Consider the following 24,912-nt stretch of genomic DNA (forward strand, 5'->3'; position numbering starts at 1 on the left):
TAGTAAGTTAGTGTATCTTTTTCAACGTACTTTGGTGGTCAAAGTTGTTGACATCAAACCCTAGTTTGTATTCCTTGTATCAATGATTGTATGAGAGCGATGATCCCTAGTACGGGAGCTTTAGACAGTTGTATTACAGTTTGTTAATATCACGAAGTTGGGTTATTAAAAAAATTGTAAAAAGTTGTCTATATTTGTGCACTAATTGATTACTGTTGTTTATATTTCATTGTGCAAAGTAGTTTGTTGTGGTATTTGGATTGGTAGTGTCAGTGATTTTATGACTCTAACCTAGATTCCAGTACCATGGAAAAACAACACACCCAAAACCCTAATGTTGTCCACTAGCACAATGGTTGATTTGTTGAAGGCTCAATATGCTTGCTTGCTTGACCTTACCATCCTCCTCTCTAAGGCACGTTGTGTGGGGTTTTGCGTGTGATGTTGACCAAATTAGCATATAATTTTAAACATACCATTTTATGTATATGTCAAACCATTATTTAAGTGGCACTACCTGAGAACCATGCTAGAAGGAGAAAATGCAGAAATAACAAATAATAATAACAATATTTTGTTGGAAATCAACATGACTCACCCATCCTCTGCGTTGCATGTATATTTCCTAAGCTATCTTGCCCACTCGATCCTCCCAGACACTAGAATTCTAGTCAATCGCTGCAGCCCTTCCTAATATTATAACAACAACAATCATGAAAAATAATCCCTAAACATGTGAACACCAATGTGGCATTTCCATTTCTTTCATATCAAAGTTGTAGGAAAAAAATTGAGTGTCACACCCATAAACAAGAGCATACTACCTCGAAACAATGAAGAAATGATAAATCATTGTGCAACTAATGGATATTTCAGCGTATTAAAGGACTAGTATTGTGCATGAGAGAAGCATGTTTCACCCTTCTTTTGTGCCATGTTTGTAGAATGTCTAATGCATCTTCACTACTTCACCTTTGTAGACCATACAATTGTAGTTGTTCACTACATAAAAAGATCAATATATTTAAAGGACTAGTATTGTGCATGAGAAAAGTATGTTTCACCCTTCTTTTGTGCCATGTTTGTAGAATGTCTAACGCATCTTCACCACTTCACCTTTGTAGACCATACAATTGTAGTTGTTCACTACATAAAAAGACCAATATACTTGACTATCAGAGCATAGATAAAACATATAATAATTTGAATAGCAAACAAATGGATCCACAAATAAGTGAAAAATGCTTTTAAGTGAACTGCGTTATGTAGATATGTTGACTCACCTTCATTCATGAACAATTACCTCAATTTTCTCTGTCTGCTTCATTCATTTCTATTTCCGCACCCAACAAACGAAACCAAGACAAATTTACAAGAAACATTAAAGAAATAAAAAAACAAAACAAAGCAAGAGTACAACACACTCAACAAACGAAACCAAGACCAAGCTACAAAAAAACAAAAAGAAATTCAAAACAAAGGAAAATGAGTACAACAGAGCATGGCCATGCTCAAGCTCAACAAAACAAAACATGCACACAAGAACAAAGAAAAAATTGCAAACATCCCCTCCGCACATCATCTCTCCTGCAATGTGTTGTCCTCCGCTGAAAGGGAAAAAAGTGGGTTGAATATGGTTAAAATAAACACACAATTAGTAATGTTAAACATATTTCAAATGCAATAATTATTCATAATAGGAAGCACACCTCCCCTAGAGTTTGTTTTATAACAATGGACACTCTCTTGTATTCCACTTGCTTTTGCTCATCAAAACCAACCATCTACAAAAGATACACAATAAGCTATTAGAATCGTTATATAAGTTAAACTAAAGACTACACGATAATTGATCATAATAAGAAACACACCTTTATTTGAGATTGTTATATAAAATGGGAGAGTCCATTTTGTATTTCACGTATTCATGCTCATTGAAAAATGGCATCTACAATAGATATACAATAAAGTATTAGATTTCTAATAAAAGTCAAACTAGAGAGATTGAAGGCATGGACTTCAAAAAAAACAAATCATGTAGACAACAACAAACAGAAAGTTGCAAACTTCCCTTTTGCACATTATATCTATTGTAGTGTCCTCTCCTTCGCTGAAAGGGAAAAAAGTGGTGTGAATAAGGTTAAATTAAAGACACAAATAGTAATAGCAAGCATAATTCAAAACAAATAACTATTAGTAATTGCAAAGATACCTCGTCTTGAGTTTGCTATATAAAGATAAACATTCCATTTTGTATTCCACTTACACATGCTCACCCGAACAAGCCATCTACAGCAGATACATAATAAGATATTAGTATCATTATACAAGTTAAATTGTAGAGTTGAATGCAACAATCAATCATAATGTGAAACATACCATGCTTTGAACTTTTTTTATATAAAGGGGGATAATCCATTTTGTATTTTATGTAATACTACTCACTGGAATGATTCCAACCATCTGCGATAGATAGAAAATAACATATTAGTATTCTAATAAAAAATAAATAGAGAATTGAAGGCATGAACTTGTGAAACAACTTAATTCCAATCCATTTATATTTCATGCTGCATCTCAGTTTATAAATTTCTAAACTAGACATAATTCTAGCAGGAATAATGCAATCAATGTTATCACAAGATAAATAATCCTTTTTGTAAGAGGGATCCAATCAAATTTAAACATATTGAACATGTTGAGATTGGTAACTTGGGAGGTACTCCAAACCCTAGGCTACAGGGTTTTGGAGGAATTGGCACCACAAAGTCATTTATGGGCGAAGAACCCAAGTGTGTCGACTTTGCACCCAAGCTTGCACGTGTGAAACCGTGTATGGATTTTGACACTTGGCACTTGGAGATTGTCGGGCACCCCTAAGGGAATAAGGGGTCGTTGTAGCTCCAATAAAGGCCTTGTGGATTGAGTGAAAATAATTTTTATTTGATTATGTGGATGAACTTGTCTTAAGTTTCAAGTCGGCCTTGAATTTAGGAGATAATTTGAGAAGTTTTAAATGTCACCCTAAGGAATGATATAAATAGGAGTGAGGAGGAGCCTCATTCCTCACCCAATAACGACACTTATTCCTCACATGAAGATTGAAATAGGAGGATGAGTCTGCAACCAAGAAGTAGAAAGGATCAAGTCTAGTTAGGGTTGGTTTTCAGACTGTTTTGGGTTGTGGTTATGCAGGTAAAGGCAACGAGTAAAAGGGGACTAGGCCGAGACTTTTGAGGACGAAATCTGAGCATGAAAATAGAAGCAAGCTCTCTCTAACAGGCCAAGATTTTTGAAGTATTGCAGGTGGATGAAATTATGACTATTGGAGGGTCGATTAGCTTACTTGGCAACCAAGGTTAGGCTGCATTCATCTACAGTAGGAGCGAAAAATCAAAGGTTCTTGGAGTGGTTTGAATGTAGGTTGGATCTAGTTAAGGTTACCATAGTTAGGGTTGAGTTCTTCCAAAAAAGTCTCACATAGATCCAAGGGTTTTGGAGAGAAAAAGTGGACGTCTACAAGGAGGAAAAGTACATGATTGGTGTCCTCATTTAGGTGAGTATTAGGAGTAGCCAAAAGAACAGTTTTCGAAGGGTTGTAGTGGCTTGCTCCACGCTCTAAGTAAATTCACTTCAGGAGAAATTTCAGGACTGTTAGAACAACAAAAGAAGGGATGCTCAGGGAAAGGAGGAGGTTAAGGGAGTAGTTTGACAAGACCAAGTTTGTTGTTGAAGAAGGACTTTTGACAATGATAAGTGGAAGCCCTCCATGCCATAACTTTGTCTCATTGAAGCAACACAACTAGGAAAAAGAAGAAGTCCCTAAGAGTTGTGTTCTTGAATGACTAAGGAGCAGCTAGTTTACAAGAACTCCCAAAGGAGATGAGGAGAAGTAGTCGACAGTCTAGAGTTGTTCATAGACTGAATTGTCAACAACTCAACAAAAGATCCTATGTCTTCGTTGTTAATATACTAATGATCAACTGGAGCGTAGATTGGAGCTGTGTTCAGTCACCAAAAGGAACAATAACATTGATAGAGGCAGATTGGTGTTGATGCAGATTGGGAACTAAAGGGTTGGGAAGATGTGTTCAAGATATGACTAGTGGAGCTGTGACGTACACTAGATCAACTAGTAAGTCAGTGCAACTTGTTAAGGGTATATTAGTGGTCAAAGTTGTTGACACCAAACCCTACTTTGTATTACTTGTATTAGTGATTGTATGAGGGCCATGATCCTTCGTACAAAAGCCCTAAACAATTGTATTACAGTTTGTTAATATAACGAAGTTAGGTTGTTAAAAAAATTATAAAAAGTTGTATATATTTGTTCAGTAATTGATTTACTGTCGTTTATATTTCGTTGAGCAAAGTAGTTTGTTGTAGTATTTGGATTGGTAGTGTTAGTGATTCTAAGACCTTAACCTAGTTTCCAGTACCGTGGAAAAACAACATGGTATCATAACTACTTTGAAGGGCCATTGAATCAGCGTGTCCACAGCGAAGAAACTCAGAGGGAGTTGAGATTGTCTAGATCATGGAGCATATGTTTCAGCTGAAGACATGGAGATGTGGTCTTGACTGTCTTGGCAACGAGATTGGCTAGAATATGCAATGTGTTGTGTTTGACCTACGAGGATGAGTGCTTGCAGGACTAAGTTGCAGTGATGACGGTCGTGTTCGATCGAAGCTCAGACTGACCTTGTAGGGCACGAAATCAGTAACAGGTTGAGCCAATTGGCATTGTGTTCAGTGACATAAAGGAGCAAGATCATTCATAGAGGCAAACTGGTGTTGCTGCAAATTGGGAGACAATGAACCAGGCAGATGTGTTCAAGAAACGACCAATGGAGTTGTGAAGTGCACTAGATCATCTAGTATGTTAGTGTATCTTTTTCAACGTACTTTGGTGGTCAAAGTTGTTGACATCAACCCCTAGTTTGTATTCCTTGTATCAATGATTGTATGAGAGCGATGATCCCTAGTACGAGATCCTTAGACAGTTGTATTATAGTTTGTTAATATCACGAAGTTGGGTTATTAAAAAAATTGTAAAAAGTTGTCTATATTTGTGCACTAATTGATTACTGTTGTTTACATTTCATTGTGCAAAGTAGTTTCTTGTGGTATTTGGATTGGTAGTGTCAGCGATTTTATGACTCTAACCTAGATTCCAGTACCGTGGAAAAACAACAAAACACCCAAAATCCTAGTGTTGTCCACTAGCACAAAGGTTGATTTGTTGAAGGGTCAGTATGCTTCCCTGCTTGACCTTACCATCCTCCTCCCTAAGGCACGTTGTGTGGGGTTTTGCGTGTGATGTTGACCAAATTAGCATATAATATTAAACATACCATTTTATGTATATGTCAAACCATTATTTAAGTGGTACTACTCGAGAACCATGATAGAAGGAGAAAACGCAGAAATAACAAATAATAATAACAATATTTTGTTGGAAAACAACATGACTCACCCATCCTTTGCGCTGCATGTATATTTCCTAAGCTATCTTGCCCACTCGATCCTCCCAGACACTACAATTCTAGTCACTTGCTGCACAAAGTAATATTATCTATGAGATCACGAATAAACCATTGGAGCTTAAAGGATAAATATACAAAGTGATGAATTAACCATACACATACTTGCTCTCCATAGACATACCTACCCGCCCTTGCTAATATTATAACAACAACAATCATGAAAAATAATCCCTAAACATGTGAACACCAATGCGGCATTTCAATTTCTTCCATATCAAAGTTCTAGGGAAAATATTGAATGTCACACCCATGAACAAGAGCATACTACCTCGAAACAATGACAAAATGATAAATCATTGTGCAACTAACGAATATTTCAGCGTATTAAAGGACTAGTATTGTGCATGAGAGAAGTATGTTTCCCCCTTCTTTTGTGCCATGTTTGTAGAATGTCTAATGCATCTTCACCACTTCACCTTTGTAGACCATACAATTGTAGTTGTTCACTACATAAAAACATCAATATACTTGACTATTAGAGCATAGATAAAACATATAATAATTGAATAACAAACAAATGGATCCACAAATAAGTGAAAAACGCTTTTAAGTGAACTGCATTTCATGTAGATATGTTGACTCACCTTCATTTATGAACAATTACCTCAATTTTCTCTGTCTTCTTCATTCATTTCCGTTTCCGCACCCAACAAACGAAACCAAGACAAATTTACAAGAAACATTAAAGAAATAAAAAAAACAAAACAAAACAAGAGTACAACACACTCAAGAAACGAAACCAAGACCAAACTACAAAAAAACAAAAATAAATTCAAAACAAAGGAAAATGAGTACAACACAGCATGGCCATGCTCAAACTCAACAAAACAAAACATGCACACAAGAACAAAGAAAAAATTGCAAACATCCCCTCCGCACATCATCTTTCCTGCAATGTGTTGTCCTCCGCTGAAAGGAAAAAAAGTGGGTTGAATATGGTTAAAATAAACACACAATTAGTAATGTTAAACATATTTCAAAAGCAATAATTATTCATAATAGGAAACACACCTCCCCTAGAGTTTGTTTTATAACAATGGACACTCTCCTGTATTCCACTTGCTTTTGCTCATCAAAACCAACTATCTACAAAAGATACACAACAAGCTATTAGAATCGTTATATAAGTTAAACTAAAGAGTACGCGATAATTGATCATAATAAGAAACACACCTTTATTTGAGATTGTTATATAAAATGGGAGAGTCCATTTTGTATTTCACGTATTCATGCTCATTGAAAAATGGCATCTACAATAGATATACAGTAAAATATTAGATTTCTAATAAATGTCAAACTAGAGAGATTGAAGGCATGGACTTCAAAAAAAACAAATCATGTAGACAACAACAAACAAAAAATTGCAAACTTCCCTTTTGCACATTATATCTATTGTAGTGTCATCTCCTTTCCTGAAAGGGAAAAAAGTGGTGTGAATAAAGTTAAAATAAAGACACAAATAGTAATAGCAAGCATAATTCAAAACAAATAACTATTGATAATTACAAACATACCTCGTCTTGAGTTTGCTATATAAAAATAGACATTCCATTTTGTATTCCACTTACACATGCTCACCCGAACAAGCCATCTACAACGGATACATAATAAGATATTAGTATGATTATAAAAGTTAAATTGTAGAGTTGAATGCAACAATCAACCATAATGTGAAACATACCTTGCTTTGAACTTTTTTTATATAAAGGGGGATAATCCATTTTGTATTTTATGTAATTCTACTCACTGGAATCAACGATCTGTGGCAAATAGAAAATAAAATATTAGTATTCTAATAAAAAATAAATAGAGATTTGAAGGCATGAACTTGTGAAACAACTTAATTGCAACCCATTTATATTTCATGCTACATCTCAGTTTATAAATTTCTAAACTAGACATAATTCTAGTAGGAATAATGCAATCAATGTTATCACAAGATAAATAATCCTTTTTGTAAGAGGGATCCAGTCAAATTTAAACATATTGAACATGTTGAGATTGGTAACTTGGGAGGTACTCCAAACCTTAGGCTACAGAGTTTTGGAGGAATTGGCACCACAAAGTCATTTATGGGCGAAGAACCCAAGTGTGTCGAGTTTGCACCCAAGCTTGCAGGTGTGAAACCGTGTATGGATTTGGACACTTGGCACTTGGAGATTGTAGGGCACCCCTAAAGGAATAAGGGGTCGACTGTAGCACCAACAGAGGCCTTGTGGATTGAGTGAAAATAATTTTTATTTGATCATGTGGATGAACTTCTCTTGAGTTTCAAGTCAGCCTTGAATTGAGGAGATAATTTGAGAAGTTTAAATGTCACCCTAAGGAATGATATAAATAGGATTGAGGAGAAGCCTCATTCCTCACCCAATCAAGACACTTATTCCTCATGTGAAGATTGAAATAGGAGGATGTGTCCGCAACCAAGAAGGAGAAAGGATCAAGATTAGTTAGGGCTGGTTTTGAGACTCTTTTGGGTTATGGTTATGCAGGTAAAGACAACGAGTAAAAGGGGACTAGGCCAAGACTTTTGAGGACAAAATCTGAGCTTGAAAACAGAAGCAAGCTCTCTGTAACAGGCAAAGAGTTTTGAAGTATTGCAGGTGGATGAAATTATGACTATTGGAGGGTCGATTAGCTTACTTGACAGCCAAGGTTAGGCTGCACTCATCTACAATAGGAGCGAAAAATCAAAGGTTCTTGGACTGATTTGAATGTAGATTGGATCTGGTTAAGGTTACCGTAGTTAGGGTTGAGTTCTTCCAAAAAAGTCTCACTTAGATCCAAGGGTTTTGAAGAGAAAAAGTGGACGTCTACAAGGAGGAAAAGTACAAGATTGGTGTCCTCGTTTAGGTGAGTATTAGGAGTAGCCAAAAGAACAGTTTTCAGAGGGTTGTAGTGGCTTGCTCCACACTCTAAGTAAATTCACTTCAGGAGGAATTTGAGGACTGTTAGAACGACAAAAGAAGGGATGCCCAGGGAAAGGAGGAGAATAAGGGAGTAGTTTGACAAGACCAAGTCTGTTGTTGAAGAAGGACTTTTGACAATGATAAGTGGAAGCCCTCCATGCCATAACTTTGTCTCATTGAAGCAACACAACTAGGAAAAAGAAGAAGTCCCTAAGAGTTGTGTTCTTGAATGGCTAAGGAGCAGCTAGTTTGCAAGAACTCCCAAAGGAGATGAGAAGTAGTCGACAGTCTAGAGGTGTTCACAGATTGAATTGTCAACAACTCAACAAAAGATCCTATGTCTTGGTTGTTAATATACTAATGATCAACTGGAGCGCAGATTGGAGCTGTGTTCAATGACCAAAAGGAACAATAACATTGATAGAGGCAGATTTGTGTTGATGCAGATTGGGGGCTAAAGGGCTGGGAAGATGTGTTCAAAGATATGACTAGTGAAGTTGTGAAGTACACTAGATCAACTAGTAAGTTAGTGCAACTTGTTAAGGGTATATTAGTGGTCAAAGTTGTTGACACCAAACCCTACTTTGTATTACTTCTATCAGTGATTGTATGAGGGCCATGATCCTTGGTACAGAAGCCCTAAACAATTGTATTACAGTTTGTTAATATAACGAAGTTGGGTTGTTAAAAAAATTGTAAAAAGTTGTATATATTTGTTCAGTAATTGATTTACTGTCGTTTATATTTTTTTGAGCAAAGTAGTTTGTTGTGGTATTTGGATTGGTAGTGTCAGTGATTCTAAGACCTTAACCTAGATTCCAGTACCGTGGAAAAACAACATGGTATCACAACTACTTTGAAGGGCCATTGAATCAGCGTGTCCACAGCGAAGAAACTCAGAGGGAGTTGAGATTGTCTAGATCATGGAGCATATGTTTCAGCTAAAGACATGGAGATGTGGTCTTGACTGGCTTAGCAACGAGATTGGCTGGAATGTGCATGTGTTGTGTTTGACCTACGAGGATGAGTGCTTGCAGGATTAAGTTGCAGTGATGACGGTCGTGTTCGACCGGAGCTCAGATTGACCTTGTAGGGCACGAGATCAGTAACAGGTTGAGCAAGTGGAGATCGTGCAGACTCAGAGGGAGTCGATCTTCAAAGGGAGCAACCCTATGGAAGTGTTGAAATATTTCGATTCAAATGAGATGACGTAGAGGCAGAGGCACTACTGAGATAGTGTCATTCATTCTACGGAGTATGCTACACTGGCAGACGTTAGATGGGCTAGTGTCGCCGGTGATGATGATGGAGACTTCCTAGCGTTGGAAGTACCTCCCTTGCTAAGAGGGAGTGTTAAGATTGGTAGCTTTGGAGGTACTCCAAACCCTAGGCTATAGATTTGTGGAGGAATGAGCACCACAAAGTCACTTCTGGACTAAGAACCCAAGGGTGTGGGCAAGGCACCCAAGCTTGTTGGTGTGAAACCATGTATGGATTTGGACACTTCGCACTTGGAGATTGTAGGGAACCCTTAATTGGAGATTGTAGGGAACCCTTAAAGGACTACCCTTAAAGGAACAATGAGTCGCTTGTAGCACCAATAGAGGCCTTGTGGGTTGAGAGAAGTTTTTTTATGTGATTATGTGGGTGAATTTGTCTTAAGTTTCAAGTCGTCCTTGACTTGAGGAGACTATTAAAGAATGTTAGATGTCATCCTAAAGAATGATATAAATAGGAGTGAGGAGGAGCATCGTTCCTCACCAAATCAAGTCATTTATTTCTCATCTGAAGATTGAAATACGAGGCCAATTCCGCAACCAAGAAGGAGAAAGGGTAAAGTCTGGTTAGGGCTTGTTTTGGGTTGTAGTTATGAAAGTAAAGGCAACGAATAGAAGGAGACTAGGCCGTGACTTTTTAGGAAGAAATATGAGCATGAAAACAAAAGCAATCTCTCTAACAATTCGATACTTCTGAAGTATTGCAGATGGACAAAAGTATGGTTGTTGGAGGGCCAAGTCGCCTACTTAGCAGCCAAGGATATGCCAAATTCATCTATAGTACGAGAGAATAAATCAGAGGTTGTTGGAGTGGTTTGCAAGTGGGTTGGACCTACTTCAGGTTGCCCTAGTTAGGGGTGAGTTCTTCAAAAAATGTCTCGCTGAAATCCGAGTGTTTTGGAGAGCAGATGTCGATGTCTACAAGGAGGAAAAGTGTAGGATTGGTGTCTTAGTTTAGGACAATAGTTGGAGCAGCGAAAAGCGTTGTTTTGGGAGGGCTGGAGTGGCTTGCTCCAAGCCCTAAGTACAGTCACTTAAGAAGGAATTTGAGGATTGTTAAAAGGGAAAAAGAAGGGATGGTCGGGAAAAGAAGGTCAAGGGAACAGTTTGACTAGCCCAAGTTTGTTGTTGAAGGAATTTTGACAGTGATAGGTGGCATCCATCCATTCCCTAAGTTTGCCTCATTGAAGCAGAACAAATAGGCAATACAAGGAAGAATTCCCTAAGAGTTGTGTTCTTGAACGACTAAGGAGCAGCTAGTGGGCAAGAAGTCCCAAAGGAGCTAAGGAGCAACAGTGGGTAGTCTAGAGTTGTTCGCAAACAGAGTTGTGTACAACTCAACAGAAGGCCTTATGTCTTGGTTGTTAATGCACTAATGCTAAGCTAGAGGGCAAATTGGCGTTGTGTTCAGTGACCTAAAGGAGTAGGATCATTCATAGAGGCTAAATGGTGTTGCTGCAAATTGGGAGACAATGAACCGGGTAGATGTGTTCAAGAAATGACCAATGGAGTTGTGGAGTGCACTAGATCATCTAGTAAGTTAGTGTATCCTTTTCAACTTACTTTGGTGGTCAAAGTTGTTGACATCAAACCCTAGTTTGTATTCCTTTTATCAATGATTGTATGAGAGCGATGATCCCTAGTACGGGAGCCTTAGACAGTTGTATTACAGTTTGTTAATATCACGAAGTTGGGTTATTAAAAAAATTGTAAAAAGTTGTCTATATTTGTGCACTAAGTGATTACTGTTGTTTATATTTCATTGTGCAAAGTAGTTTGTTGTGGTATTTGGATTGGTAGTGTCAATGATTTTATGACTCTAACCTAGATTCCAATACTGTGGAAAAACAACAAAACACCCAACATCCTAATGTTGTCCACTAGCACAATGTTTGATTTGTTGAAGGCTCAGTATGCTTGCTTGCTCGACCTTACCATCCTCCTCTCTAAAGCACGTTGTGTGGGGTTTTGCGTGTGATGTTGACCAAATTAGCATATAATTTTAAACATACCATTTTATGTATATGTTAAACCATTATTTAAGTGGTACTACCCGAGAACCGTCATAGAAGGTGAAAACGCCAAAATTACAAATAATAATAACAATATTTTGTTGGAAAACAACATGACTCACCCATCCTCTGTGCTGCATGTATATTTCCTAAGCTATCTCGCCCACTCGATCCTCCCAGACACTACAATTCTAGTCACTTGCTACACAAAGTAATATTATATATGAGATCACAAATAAACCATTGGAGCTTAAAGGATAAATATACAAAGTGATGAATTAACCATACACATACCTGCTCTCCATAGACATACCTACCCACCCTTGCTAATATTATGACAACAACAATCATGAAAAATAATCCCTAAACATGTGAACACCAATGTGGCATTTCCATTTCTTTCATATCAAAGTTCTAGGAAAAATATTGAATGTCACACCCATGAACAAGAGCATACTACCTCGAAACAATGACAAAATGATAAATCATTGTGCAACTAATGAATATTTCAACATAATAAAGGACTAGTATTGTGCATGAGAAAAGTATCTTTCACCCTTCTTTTGTGCCATGTTTGTAGAATGTCTAATGCATCTTCACCACTTCACCATTGTAGACCATACAATTGTAGTTGTTCACTACATAAAAAAATCAATATACATGACTATCAGAGCATAGATAAAACATATAATAATTTGAATAGCAAACAAATGGATCCTCAAATAAGTGAAAAATGCTTTTAAGTGAACTGCATTTCATGTAGATATGTTGACTCACCTTCATTTATGAACAATTACCTCAATTTTCTTTGTCTGCTTCATTCATTTCCATTTCCGCACCCAACAAACGAAACCAAGACATACCAGAAACATTAAAGAAATAAAAAAACAAAACAAAGCAAGAGTACAACACACTCAACAAACGAAACAAAGACCAAACTAACAAAAAACAAAAAGAAATTCAAAACAAAGGAAAATGAGTACAACAAAGCATGGCCATGCTCAAACTCAACAAAACAAAACATGCACACAAGAACACACAAAAAATTGCAAACATCCCCTCTGCACATCATCTCTCCTGCAATGTGTTGTCCTTCGCTGAAAGGGAAAAAATGTGGGTTGAATATGGTTAAAATAAACACAAAAATTAGTAATGTTAAACATATTTCAAAAGCAATAATTATTCATAATAGGAAACACACCTCCCCTAGAGTTTGTTTTACAACAATGGACACTCTCCTGTATTCCACTTGCTTTTGCTCATCAAAACCAATCATCTACAAAAGATACACAATAAGCTATTAGAATCGTTATATAAGTTAAACTAAAAAGTACGCAATAATTGATCATAATAAGAAACACATGTTTATTTGAGATTGTTATATAAAATGGGAGAGTCCATTTTGTATTTCACGTATTCATGCTCATTGAAACATGGCATCTACAAGCTCATGCTCACTTACACATGCTCACCCGAACAAGCCATCTACAATAGATACATAATAAGATATTAGTATCATTATACAAGTTAAGCTGTAGAGTTGAATGCAACAATGAATCATAATGTCAAACATACCTTGCTTTGAACCTTTTTTTATATAAAGGGGGATAATCCATTTTGTATTTTATGTAATTCTACTCACTGGAATCAACCATCTGCTTTAGATAGAAAATAAAATATTAGTATTCTAATAAAAAATAAATAGAAAATTGAAGGCATGAACTTGTGAAACAACTTAATTCCAACCCATTTATATTTCATGCTACATCTCAGTTTATAAATTTCTAAACTAGACATAATTCTAGTAGGAATAATGCAATCAATGTTATCACAAGATATATAATCCTTTTTGTAAGAGGGATCCAATCAAATTTAAACATATTGAACATGTTGAGATTGGTAACTTGGGAGGTACTCCAAACCCTAGGCTACAGGGTTTTGGAGGAATTGGCACCACAAAGTCATTTATGGCCGAAGAACCCAAGTGTGTCGACTTTGCACCCAAGCTTGCACGTGTGAAACTGTGTATGGATTTGGACACTTGGCACTTGGAGATTATAGGGCACCCCTAAAGGAATAAGTAGTCTCTTGTAGCACCAACAGAGGCCTTGTGGATTGAGTGAAAATAATTTTTATTTGATTATGTGGATGAACTTGTCTTAAGTTTTAAGTCGGCCTTGAATTGAGGAGATAATTTCAGAAGTTTAAATGTCACCCTAAGGAATGATATAAATAGGAGTGAGGAGGAGCCTCATTCCTCACCCGATCAAGACACTTATTTCTCACGTGAAGATTGAAATAGGAGGACGAGTCTGCAACCAAGAAGGAGAAAGGATCAAGTCTAGGTAGGGTTGGTTTTGACACTGTTTTGGGTTGTGGATATGTACGTAAAGACAACAAGTAAAAGGGGACTAGGCCGAGACTTTTGAGGACGAAATCTTAGCATGAAAACAGAAGAAAGCTCTCACTAACAGGCCAAGATTTTTGAAGTATTCTAGGTCGATGAAATTATGACTATTGCAGGGTCGAGTAGCTTACTTGATAGCCAAGGTTAGGCTGCATTCATCTACAATAGGAGCGAAAAATCAAAGGTTCCTGGAGTGTTTTGAATGAGTGTTCAGTAATTGATTTACTGCCGTTTATATTTCGTTGAGCAAAGCAGTTTGTTGTGGTATTTGGATTGGTACTGTTAGTGATTCTAAGACCTTAACCTAGATTCCAGTACAGTGGAAAAACAACATGGTATCATAACTACTTTGAAGGGCCATTGAATCAGCGTGTCCACAGCGAAGCAACTCAAAGGGAGTTGAGATTGTCTAGATCATGGAACATATGTTTCAGCTGAAGACATGGAGATGTGGTCTTGACTGGCTTGGCAACGAGATTGGCTGGAATGTGCATGTGTTGTGTTTGACCTACGAGTATGAGTGCTTGTAGGATTAAGTTGCAGTGATCACGGTCGTGTTTGACCGGAGCTCGGACTGACCTTGTAGGGCACGAGATCAGTAACAAGTTGAGCCAATGGAGATCGTGCAGACTCAGAGGGAGTCTAGCTTCAAAGAGAGCAACCCTATGTAAGTGTTGAGATATTTTGGTTCAAATGAGATGAGGCAGAGGCAAAGGCACTACTGAGATAGTTTTGTTCATTCTAGAGAGTATGCTACACTGGCAGACGTTAGATGGGCTAGTGTCGCCGGTGATGATGATGGAGACTTCCTAGTGTTGGAAGTACCTCCCTTGCTAAGAGGGAGTGTTAAGATTGGTAGCTTTGCAGGTACTCCAAACCCTAGGCTACAGATTTGTGGAGGAATGAGCACCACAAAGTCACTTCTGGACTAAGAACCCAAGGGTGTGGGCAAGGCACCCAAGCTTGTTGGTGTGAAACCATGTATGGATTTGGACACTTCGCACTTCGCACTTGGAGATCGTAAGGAACCCTTAAAGGAACAATGGGCCGCTTGTAGCACCAAGAAAGGCCTTGTGGGTTGAGAGAATTTTTTTTTATGTGATTTTGTGGGTGAATTTGTCTTAAGTTTCAAGTTGTCCTTGACTTGAGGAGACTATTAAAGAATGTTAAATGTCATCCTAAGGAATGATATAAATAAGAGTGAGGAGGAGCCTCATTCCTCACCAAATCAAGTCTTTTATTTCTCATCTGAAGATTGAAATAGCATGCCAATTTCGCAACCAAGAAGGAGAAAGGGTCAAGTCTCGTTAGGGCTAGTTTTGGGTTGTAGTTATGAAAGTAAAGGCAACGAGTAGAAGGAGACTAGGCCGTGACTTTTTAGGAAGAAATATGAGCATGAAAACAAAAGCAATCTCTCTAACAGTTCGATAGTTCTGAAGTATTGCAGATGGACAAAAGTATGGTTCTAGGAGGGCCAAGTCGCCTACTTAGCAGCCAAGGATATGCCAAATTCATCTATAGTATGAGAGAATAAATCAGAGGTTGTTGGAGTGGTTTGCAAGTGGGTTGGACCTACTTCAGGTTGCCCTAGTTAGGGGTGAGTTCTTCAGAAAAAGTCTCGTTGCAATCCAAGTGTTTTGGAGAGCAGAAGTGGATCACTACAAGGAGGAAAAGTGTAGGATTGGTGTCTTAGTTTAGGACAGTGGTTGGAGTAACCAAAAGAGTTGTTTTGGGAGGGCTGGAGTGGCTTGCTCCAAGCCCTAAGTACAATCACTTGAGAAGGAATTTGATGATTGTTAAAAGGGCAAAAGAAGGGGTGCTCGGGAAAAGGAAGTCAAGGGAACAGTTTGACTAGCCCAAGTTTGTTGTTGAAGGACTTTTGACAGTGATAGGTGGCATCCATCCATTCCCTAAATTTGCCTCATTGAAGCAGAACAAATAGGCAATATAGGGAAGAATTCCCTAAGATTTGTGTTCTTGAACGACTAAGGAGTAGCTAGTGGGCAAGAAGTCCCAAAGGAGCTGAGGAGCAGCAGTGGACAATCTAGAGTTGTTTGCAAACAGAGTTGTGTACGACTCAACAGAAGTCCCTATGTCTTGGTTGTTAATGGACTAATGCTAAGCTAGAGGGCAAATTGGCATTGTGTTCAGTGACCTAAAGGAGCAGGATCATTCATAGAGGCAAACTGGTGTTGCTGCAAATTCGGAGACAATGAACCGAGTAGATGTGTTCAGGAAATGACCAATGGAGTTGTGAAGTGCACTAGATCATCTAGTAAGTTAGTGTATCTTTTTCAACGTACTTTGGTGGTCAAAGTTGTTGACATCAAACCCTAGTTTGTATTCCTTGTATCAATGATTGTATGAGAGCAATGATCCCTAATACGGGAGCCTTAGACAGTTGTATTACAATTTGTTAATATCACGAAGTTGGGTTATTAAGAAAATTGTAAAAAGTTGTCTATATTTGTGCACTAGTTGATTACAGTTGTTTGTATTTCATTGTGCAAAGTAGTTTGTTGTGGTATTTGGATTGGTAGTGTCAGTGATTTTATGACTCTAACCTAGATTCCAGTACAGTGGAAAAACAACAAACACCCAAAATCCTAGTGTTGTCCACTAGCACAATGGTTGATTTGTTGAAGGCTCAGTATGCTTGCCTGCTCGACCTTACCATCCTCCTCTCTAAGGCACGTTGTGTGGGGTTTTGCGTGTGATGTTGACCAAATTAGCATATAATTTTAAACATACCATTTTATGTATATGTCAAACCATTATTTAAGTGGTACTACCCGAGAACCATGCTAGAAGGAGAAAACGTTGAAATAACAAATGATAATAACAATATTTTGTTGGAAAACAACATGACTCACCCATCATCTGCGTTGCATGTATATTTCCTAAGCTATCTTGCCCACTCGATCCTCCCAGACACTACAATTCTAGTCACTCGCTGCACAAAGTAATATTATATATGAGATCACAAATAAACCATTGGAGCTTAAAGGATAAATATACAAAGTGATGAATTAACCATACACATACATGCTCTCCATAGACATACCTACTGCCCTTGCTAATATTATAACAACAACAATAATGAAAAATAATCCCTAAACATGTGAACACCAATGTGGCATTTCCATTTCTTTCATATCAAAGTTCTAGGAAAAGTATTGAATGTCACACCCATGAACAAGAGCATACTACCTCGAAACAATGACAAAATGATAAATCATTGTGCAACTAACGATTATTTCAGCGTATTAAAGGACTAGTATTCTGCATGAGAGAAGTATGTTTCACCCTTCTTTTGTGCCATGTTTGTAGAATGTCCAATGCATCTTCACCATTTCACCTTTGTAGGCCATACAATTGTAGTTGTTCACTACATAAAAAGATCAATATACTTGACTATCAAAGCATAGATAAAACATATAATAATTTGAATAGCAAACAAATGGATCCACAAATAAGTGAAAAATGCTTTTAAGTGAACTGCATTTCATGTAGATATGTTGACTCACCTTCATTCATGAACAATTACCTCAATTTTCTCTGTCTGCTTCATTCATTTTCGTTTCCGCACCCAACAAATGAAACCAAGACAAATTTACAAGAAACATTAAAGAAATAAAAAAACAAAACAAAGCAAGAGTACAACACACTCAACAAACGAAACCAAGACCAAACTACCAAAAAACAAAAAGAAATTCAAAACAAAGGAAAATGAGTACAACAAAGCATGGCCATGCTCAAACTCAACAAAACAAAACATGCACACAAGAACACACAAAAAATTGCAAACATCCCCTCTGCACATCATCTCTCCTGCAATGTGTTGTCCTTCGCTGAAAGGGAAAAAATGTGGGTTGAATATGGTTAAAATAAACACAAAAATTAGTAATGTTAAACATATTTCAAAAGCAGTAATTATTCATAATAGGAAACACACCTCCCCTAGAGTTTGTTTTACAACAATGGACACTCTCCTGTATTCCACTTGCTTTTGCTCATCAAAACCAATCATCTACAAAAGATACACAATAAGCTATTAGAATCGTTATATAAGTTAAACTAAAAAGTACGCAATAATTGATCATAATAAGAAACACATGTTTATTTGAGATTGTTATATAAAATGGGAGAGTCCATTTTGTATTTCACGTATTCATGCTCATTGAAACATGGCATCTACAAGCTCATGCTCACTTACACATGCTCACCCGAACAAGCCATCTACAATAGATACATAATAAGATATTAGTATCATTATACAAGTTAAGCTGTAGAGTTGAATGCAACAATGAATCATAATGTCAAACATACCTTGCTTTGAACCTTTTTTTATATAAAGGGGGATAATCCATTTTGTATTTTATGTAATTCTACTCACTGGAATCAACCATCTGCTTTAGATAGAAAATAAAATATTAGTATTCTAATAAAAAATAAATAGAAAATTGAAGGCATGAACTTGTGAAACAACTTAATTCCAACCCATTTATATTTCATGCTACATCTCAGTTTATAAATTTCTAAACTAGACATAATTCTAGTAGGAATAATGCAATCAATGTTATCACAAGATATATAATCCTTTTTGTAAGAGGGATCCAATCAAATTTAAACATATTGAACATGTTGAGATTGGTAACTTGGGAGGTACTCCAAACCCTAGGCTACAGGGTTTTGGAGGAATTGGCACCACAAAGTCATTTATGGCCGAAGAACCCAAGTGTGTCGACTTTGCACCCAAGCTTGCACGTGTGAAACTGTGTATGGATTTGGACACTTGGCACTTGGAGATTATAGGGCACCCCTAAAGGAATAAGTAGTCTCTTGTAGCACCAAGAGAGGCCTTGTGGATTGAGTGAAAATAATTTTTATTTGATTATGTGGATGAACTTGTCTTAAGTTTTAAGTCGGCCTTGAATTGAGGAGATAATTTCAGAAGTTTAAATGTCACCCTAAGGAATGATATAAATAGGAGTGAGGAGGAGCCTCATTCCTCACCCGATCAAGACACTTATTTCTCACGTGAAGATTGAAATAGGAGGACGAGTCTGCAACCAAGAAGGAGAAAGGATCAAGTCTAGGTAGGGTTGGTTTTGACACTGTTTTGGGTTGTGGATATGTACGTAAAGACAACAAGTAAAAGGGGACTAGGCCGAGACTTTTGAGGACGAAATCTTAGCATGAAAACAGAAGAAAGCTCTCACTAACAGGCCAAGATTTTTGAAGTATTCTAGGTCGATGAAATTATGACTATTGCAGGGTCGAGTAGCTTACTTGATAGCCAAGGTTAGGCTGCATTCATCTACAATAGGAGCGAAAAATCAAAGGTTCCTGGAGTGTTTTGAATGAGTGTTCAGTAATTGATTTACTGCCGTTTATATTTCGTTGAGCAAAGCAGTTTGTTGTGGTATTTGGATTGGTACTGTTAGTGATTCTAAGACCTTAACCTAGATTCCAGTACAGTGGAAAAACAACATGGTATCATAACTACTTTGAAGGGCCATTGAATCAGCGTGTCCACAGCGAAGCAACTCAAAGGGAGTTGAGATTGTCTAGATCATGGAACATATGTTTCAGCTGAAGACATGGAGATGTGGTCTTGACTGGCTTGGCAACGAGATTGGCTGGAATGTGCATGTGTTGTGTTTGACCTACGAGTATGAGTGCTTGTAGGATTAAGTTGCAGTGATCACGGTCGTGTTTGACCGGAGCTCGGACTGACCTTGTAGGGCACGAGATCAGTAACAAGTTGAGCCAATGGAGATCGTGCAGACTCAGAGGGAGTCTAGCTTCAAAGAGAGCAACCCTATGTAAGTGTTGAGATATTTTGGTTCAAATGAGATGAGGCAGAGGCAAAGGCACTACTGAGATAGTTTTGTTCATTCTAGAGAGTATGCTACACTGGCAGACGTTAGATGGGCTAGTGTCGCCGGTGATGATGATGGAGACTTCCTAGTGTTGGAAGTACCTCCCTTGCTAAGAGGGAGTGTTAAGATTGGTAGCTTTGCAGGTACTCCAAACCCTAGGCTACAGATTTGTGGAGGAATGAGCACCACAAAGTCACTTCTGGACTAAGAACCCAAGGGTGTGGGCAAGGCACCCAAGCTTGTTGGTGTGAAACCATGTATGGATTTGGACACTTCGCACTTGGAGATCGTAAGGAACCCTTAAAGGAACAATGGGCCGCTTGTAGCACCAAGAAAGGCCTTGTGGGTTGAGAGAATTTTTTTTTATGTGATTTTGTGGGTGAATTTGTCTTAAGTTTCAAGTTGTCCTTGACTTGAGGAGACTATTAAAGAATGTTAAATGTCATCCTAAGGAATGATATAAATAAGAGTGAGGAGGAGCCTCATTCCTCACCAAATCAAGTCTTTTATTTCTCATCTGAAGATTGAAATAGCATGCCAATTTCGCAACCAAGAAGGAGAAAGGGTCAAGTCTCGTTAGGGCTAGTTTTGGGTTGTAGTTATGAAAGTAAAGGCAACGAGTAGAAGGAGACTAGGCCGTGACTTTTTAGGAAGAAATATGAGCATGAAAACAAAAGCAATCTCTCTAACAGTTCGATAGTTCTGAAGTATTGCAGATGGACAAAAGTATGGTTCTAGGAGGGCCAAGTCGCCTACTTAGCAGCCAAGGATATGCCAAATTCATCTATAGTATGAGAGAATAAATCAGAGGTTGTTGGAGTGGTTTGCAAGTGGGTTGGACCTACTTCAGGTTGCCCTAGTTAGGGGTGAGTTCTTCAGAAAAAGTCTCGCTGCAATCCAAGTGTTTTGGAGAGCAGAAGTGGATCACTACAAGGAGGAAAAGTGTAGGATTGGTGTCTTAGTTTAGGACAGTGGTTGGAGTAACCAAAAGAGTTGTTTTGGGAGGGCTGGAGTGGCTTGCTCCAAGCCCTAAGTACAATCACTTGAGAAGGAATTTGATGATTGTTAAAAGGGCAAAAGAAGGGATGCTCGGGAAAAGGAAGTCAAGGGAACAGTTTGACTAGCCCAAGTTTGTTGTTGAAGGACTTTTGACAGTGATAGGTGGCATCCATCCATTCCCTAAATTTGCCTCATTGAAGCAGAACAAATAGGCAATATAGGGAAGAATTCCCTAAGATTTGTGTTCTTGAACGACTAAGGAGTAGCTAGTGGGCAAGAAGTCCCAAAGGAGCTGAGGAGCAGCAGTGGACAATCTAGAGTTGTTTGCAAACAGAGTTGTGTACGACTCAACAGAAGTCCCTATGTCTTGGTTGTTAATGGACTAATGCTAAGCTAGAGGGCAAATTGGCATTGTGTTCAGTGACCTAAAGGAGCAGGATCATTCATAGAGGCAAACTGGTGTTGCTGCAAATTCGGAGACAATGAACCGAGTAGATGTGTTCAGGAAACGACCAATGGAGTTGTGAAGTGCACTAGATCATCTAGTAAGTTAGTGTATCTTTTTCAACGTACTTTGGTGGTCAAAGTTGTTGACATCAAACCCTAGTTTGTATTCCTTGTATCAATGATTGTATGAGAGCAATGATCCCTAATACGGGAGCCTTAGACAGTTGTATTACAATTTGTTAATATCACGAAGTTGGGTTATTAAGAAAATTGTAAAAAGTTGTCTATATTTGTGCACTAGTTGATTACAGTTGTTTGTATTTCATTGTGCAAAGTAGTTTGTTGTGGTATTTGGATTGGTAGTGTCAGTGATTTTATGACTCTAACCTAGATTCCAGTACAGTGGAAAAACAACAAAACACCCAAAATCCTAGTGTTGTCCACTAGCACAATGGTTGATTTGTTGAAGGCTCAGTATGCTTGCCTGCTCGACCTTACCATCCTCCTCTCTAAGGCACGTTGTGTGGGGTTTTGCGTGTGATGTTGACCAAATTAGCATATAATTTTAAACATACCATTTTATGTATATGTCAAACCATTATTTAAGTGGTACTACCCGAGAACCATGCTAGAAGGAGAAAACGTTGAAATAACAAATGATAATAACAATATTTTGTTGGAAAACAACATGACTCACCCATCATCTGCGTTGCATGTATATTTCCTAAGCTATCTTGCCCACTCGATCCTCCCAGACACTACAATTCTAGTCACTCGCTGCACAAAGTAATATTATATATGAGATCACAAATAAACCATTGGAGCTTAAAGGATAAATATACAAAGTGATGAATTAACCATACACATACATGCTCTCCATAGACATACCTACTGCCCTTGCTAATATTATAACAACAACAATAATGAAAAATAATCCCTAAACATGTGAACACCAATGTGGCATTTCCATTTCTTTCATATCAAAGTTCTAGGAAAAGTATTGAATGTCACACCCATGAACAAGAGCATACTACCTCGAAACAATGACAAAATGATAAATCATTGTGCAACTAACGATTATTTCAGCGTATTAAAGGACTAGTATTCTGCATGAGAGAAGTATGTTTCACCCTTCTTTTGTGCCATGTTTGTAGAATGTCCAATGCATCTTCACCACTTCACCTTTGTAGGCCATACAATTGTAGTTGTTCACTACATAAAAAGATCAATATACTTGACTATCAAAGCATAGATAAAACATATAATAATTTGAATAGCAAACAAATGGATCCACAAATAAGTGAAAAATGCTTTTAAGTGAACTGCATTTCATGTAGATATGTTGACTCACCTTCATTCATGAACAATTACCTCAATTTTCTCTGTCTGCTTCATTCATTTTCGTTTCCGCACCCAACAAATGAAACCAAGACAAATTTACAAGAAACATTAAAGAAATAAAAAAACAAAACAAAGCAAGAGTACAACACACTCAACAAACGAAACCAAGACCAAACTACCAAAAAACAAAAAGAAATTCAAAACAAAGGAAAATGAGTACAACAAAGCATGGCCATGCTCAAACTCAACAAAACAAAACATGCACACAAGAACACACAAAAAATTGCAAACATCCCCTCTGCACATCATCTCTCCTGCAATGTGTTGTCCTTCGCTGAAAGGGAAAAAATGTGGGTTGAATATGGTTAAAATAAACACAAAAATTAGTAATGTTAAACATATTTCAAAAGCAGTAATTATTCATAATAGGAAACACACCTCCCCTAGAGTTTGTTTTACAACAATGGACACTCTCCTGTATTCCACTTGCTTTTGCTCATCAAAACCAATCATCTACAAAAGATACACAATAAGCTATTAGAATCGTTATATAAGTTAAACTAAAAAGTACGCAATAATTGATCATAATAAGAAACACATGTTTATTTGAGATTGTTATATAAAATGGGAGAGTCCATTTTGTATTTCACGTATTCATGCTCATTGAAACATGGCATCTACAAGCTCATGCTCACTTACACATGCTCACCCGAACAAGCCATCTACAATAGATACATAATAAGATATTAGTATCATTATACAAGTTAAGCTGTAGAGTTGAATGCAACAATGAATCATAATGTCAAACATACCTTGCTTTGAACCTTTTTTTATATAAAGGGGGATAATCCATTTTGTATTTTATGTAATTCTACTCACTGGAATCAACCATCTGCTTTAGATAGAAAATAAAATATTAGTATTCTAATAAAAAATAAATAGAAAATTGAAGGCATGAACTTGTGAAACAACTTAATTCCAACCCATTTATATTTCATGCTACATCTCAGTTTATAAATTTCTAAACTAGACATAATTCTAGTAGGAATAATGCAATCAATGTTATCACAAGATATATAATCCTTTTTGTAAGAGGGATCCAATCAAATTTAAACATATTGAACATGTTGAGATTGGTAACTTGGGAGGTACTCCAAACCCTAGGCTACAGGGTTTTGGAGGAATTGGCACCACAAAGTCATTTATGGCCGAAGAACCCAAGTGTGTCGACTTTGCACCCAAGCTTGCACGTGTGAAACTGTGTATGGATTTGGACACTTGGCACTTGGAGATTATAGGGCACCCCTAAAGGAATAAGTAGTCTCTTGTAGCACCAACAGAGGCCTTGTGGATTGAGTGAAAATAATTTTTATTTGATTATGTGGATGAACTTGTCTTAAGTTTTAAGTCGGCCTTGAATTGAGGAGATAATTTCAGAAGTTTAAATGTCACCCTAAGGAATGATATAAATAGGAGTGAGGAGGAGCCTCATTCCTCACCCGATCAAGACACTTATTTCTCACGTGAAGATTGAAATAGGAGGACGAGTCTGCAACCAAGAAGGAGAAAGGATCAAGTCTAGGTAGGGTTGGTTTTGACACTGTTTTGGGTTGTGGATATGTACGTAAAGACAACAAGTAAAAGGGGACTAGGCCGAGACTTTTGAGGACGAAATCTTAGCATGAAAACAGAAGAAAGCTCTCACTAACAGGCCAAGATTTTTGAAGTATTCTAGGTCGATGAAATTATGACTATTGCAGGGTCGAGTAGCTTACTTGATAGCCAAGGTTAGGCTGCATTCATCTACAATAGGAGCGAAAAATCAAAGGTTCCTGGAGTGTTTTGAATGAGTGTTCAGTAATTGATTTACTGCCGTTTATATTTCGTTGAGCAAAGCAGTTTGTTGTGGTATTTGGATTGGTACTGTTAGTGATTCTAAGACCTTAACCTAGATTCCAGTACAGTGGAAAAACAACATGGTATCATAACTACTTTGAAGGGCCATTGAATCAGCGTGTCCACAGCGAAGCAACTCAAAGGGAGTTGAGATTGTCTAGATCATGGAACATATGTTTCAGCTGAAGACATG

General features: G+C 37.5%; 1 protein-coding gene across 7 annotated transcripts in view; it reads right to left on the minus strand.

Annotated features, from left to right (window-relative positions):
* LOC149249547 (topless-related protein 3-like) overlaps nt 1-23,719 on the minus strand; it is a 31,561-nt gene extending 7,842 nt beyond the window's left edge. For 3 of the 7 annotated variants that reach the window (XR_016266785.1, XR_016266781.1, XR_016266783.1), the window contains exons 1-3: nt 1,284-1,606; nt 921-1,146; nt 599-690 (exon numbers count right to left, since the gene is read on the minus strand). The gene's annotated coding sequence lies outside the window, so the exon portion shown is untranslated. Of the gene's footprint in view, nt 1-598; nt 691-920; nt 1,147-1,283; nt 1,607-17,024; nt 17,105-17,457; nt 17,540-17,678; nt 18,003-18,106; nt 18,182-18,367; nt 18,391-18,480; nt 18,561-22,179; nt 22,260-22,612; nt 22,695-22,833; nt 23,158-23,261; nt 23,337-23,522; nt 23,546-23,635 lie in introns of those variants that run through there. The other 4 variants (XR_016266780.1, XM_089458739.1, XR_016266782.1 and 1 more) reach the window with 2 other exon arrangements.
* Nucleotides 23,720-24,912: the final 1,193 nt, after the last annotated feature.

Source organism: Pinus tabuliformis, chromosome 7 (genome assembly GCF_031772625.1).
Source record: "Pinus tabuliformis cultivar Carrire ecotype Pingquan chromosome 7, CPIR1, whole genome shotgun sequence".
Taxonomy (NCBI): domain Eukaryota; kingdom Viridiplantae; phylum Streptophyta; class Pinopsida; order Pinales; family Pinaceae; genus Pinus; species Pinus tabuliformis.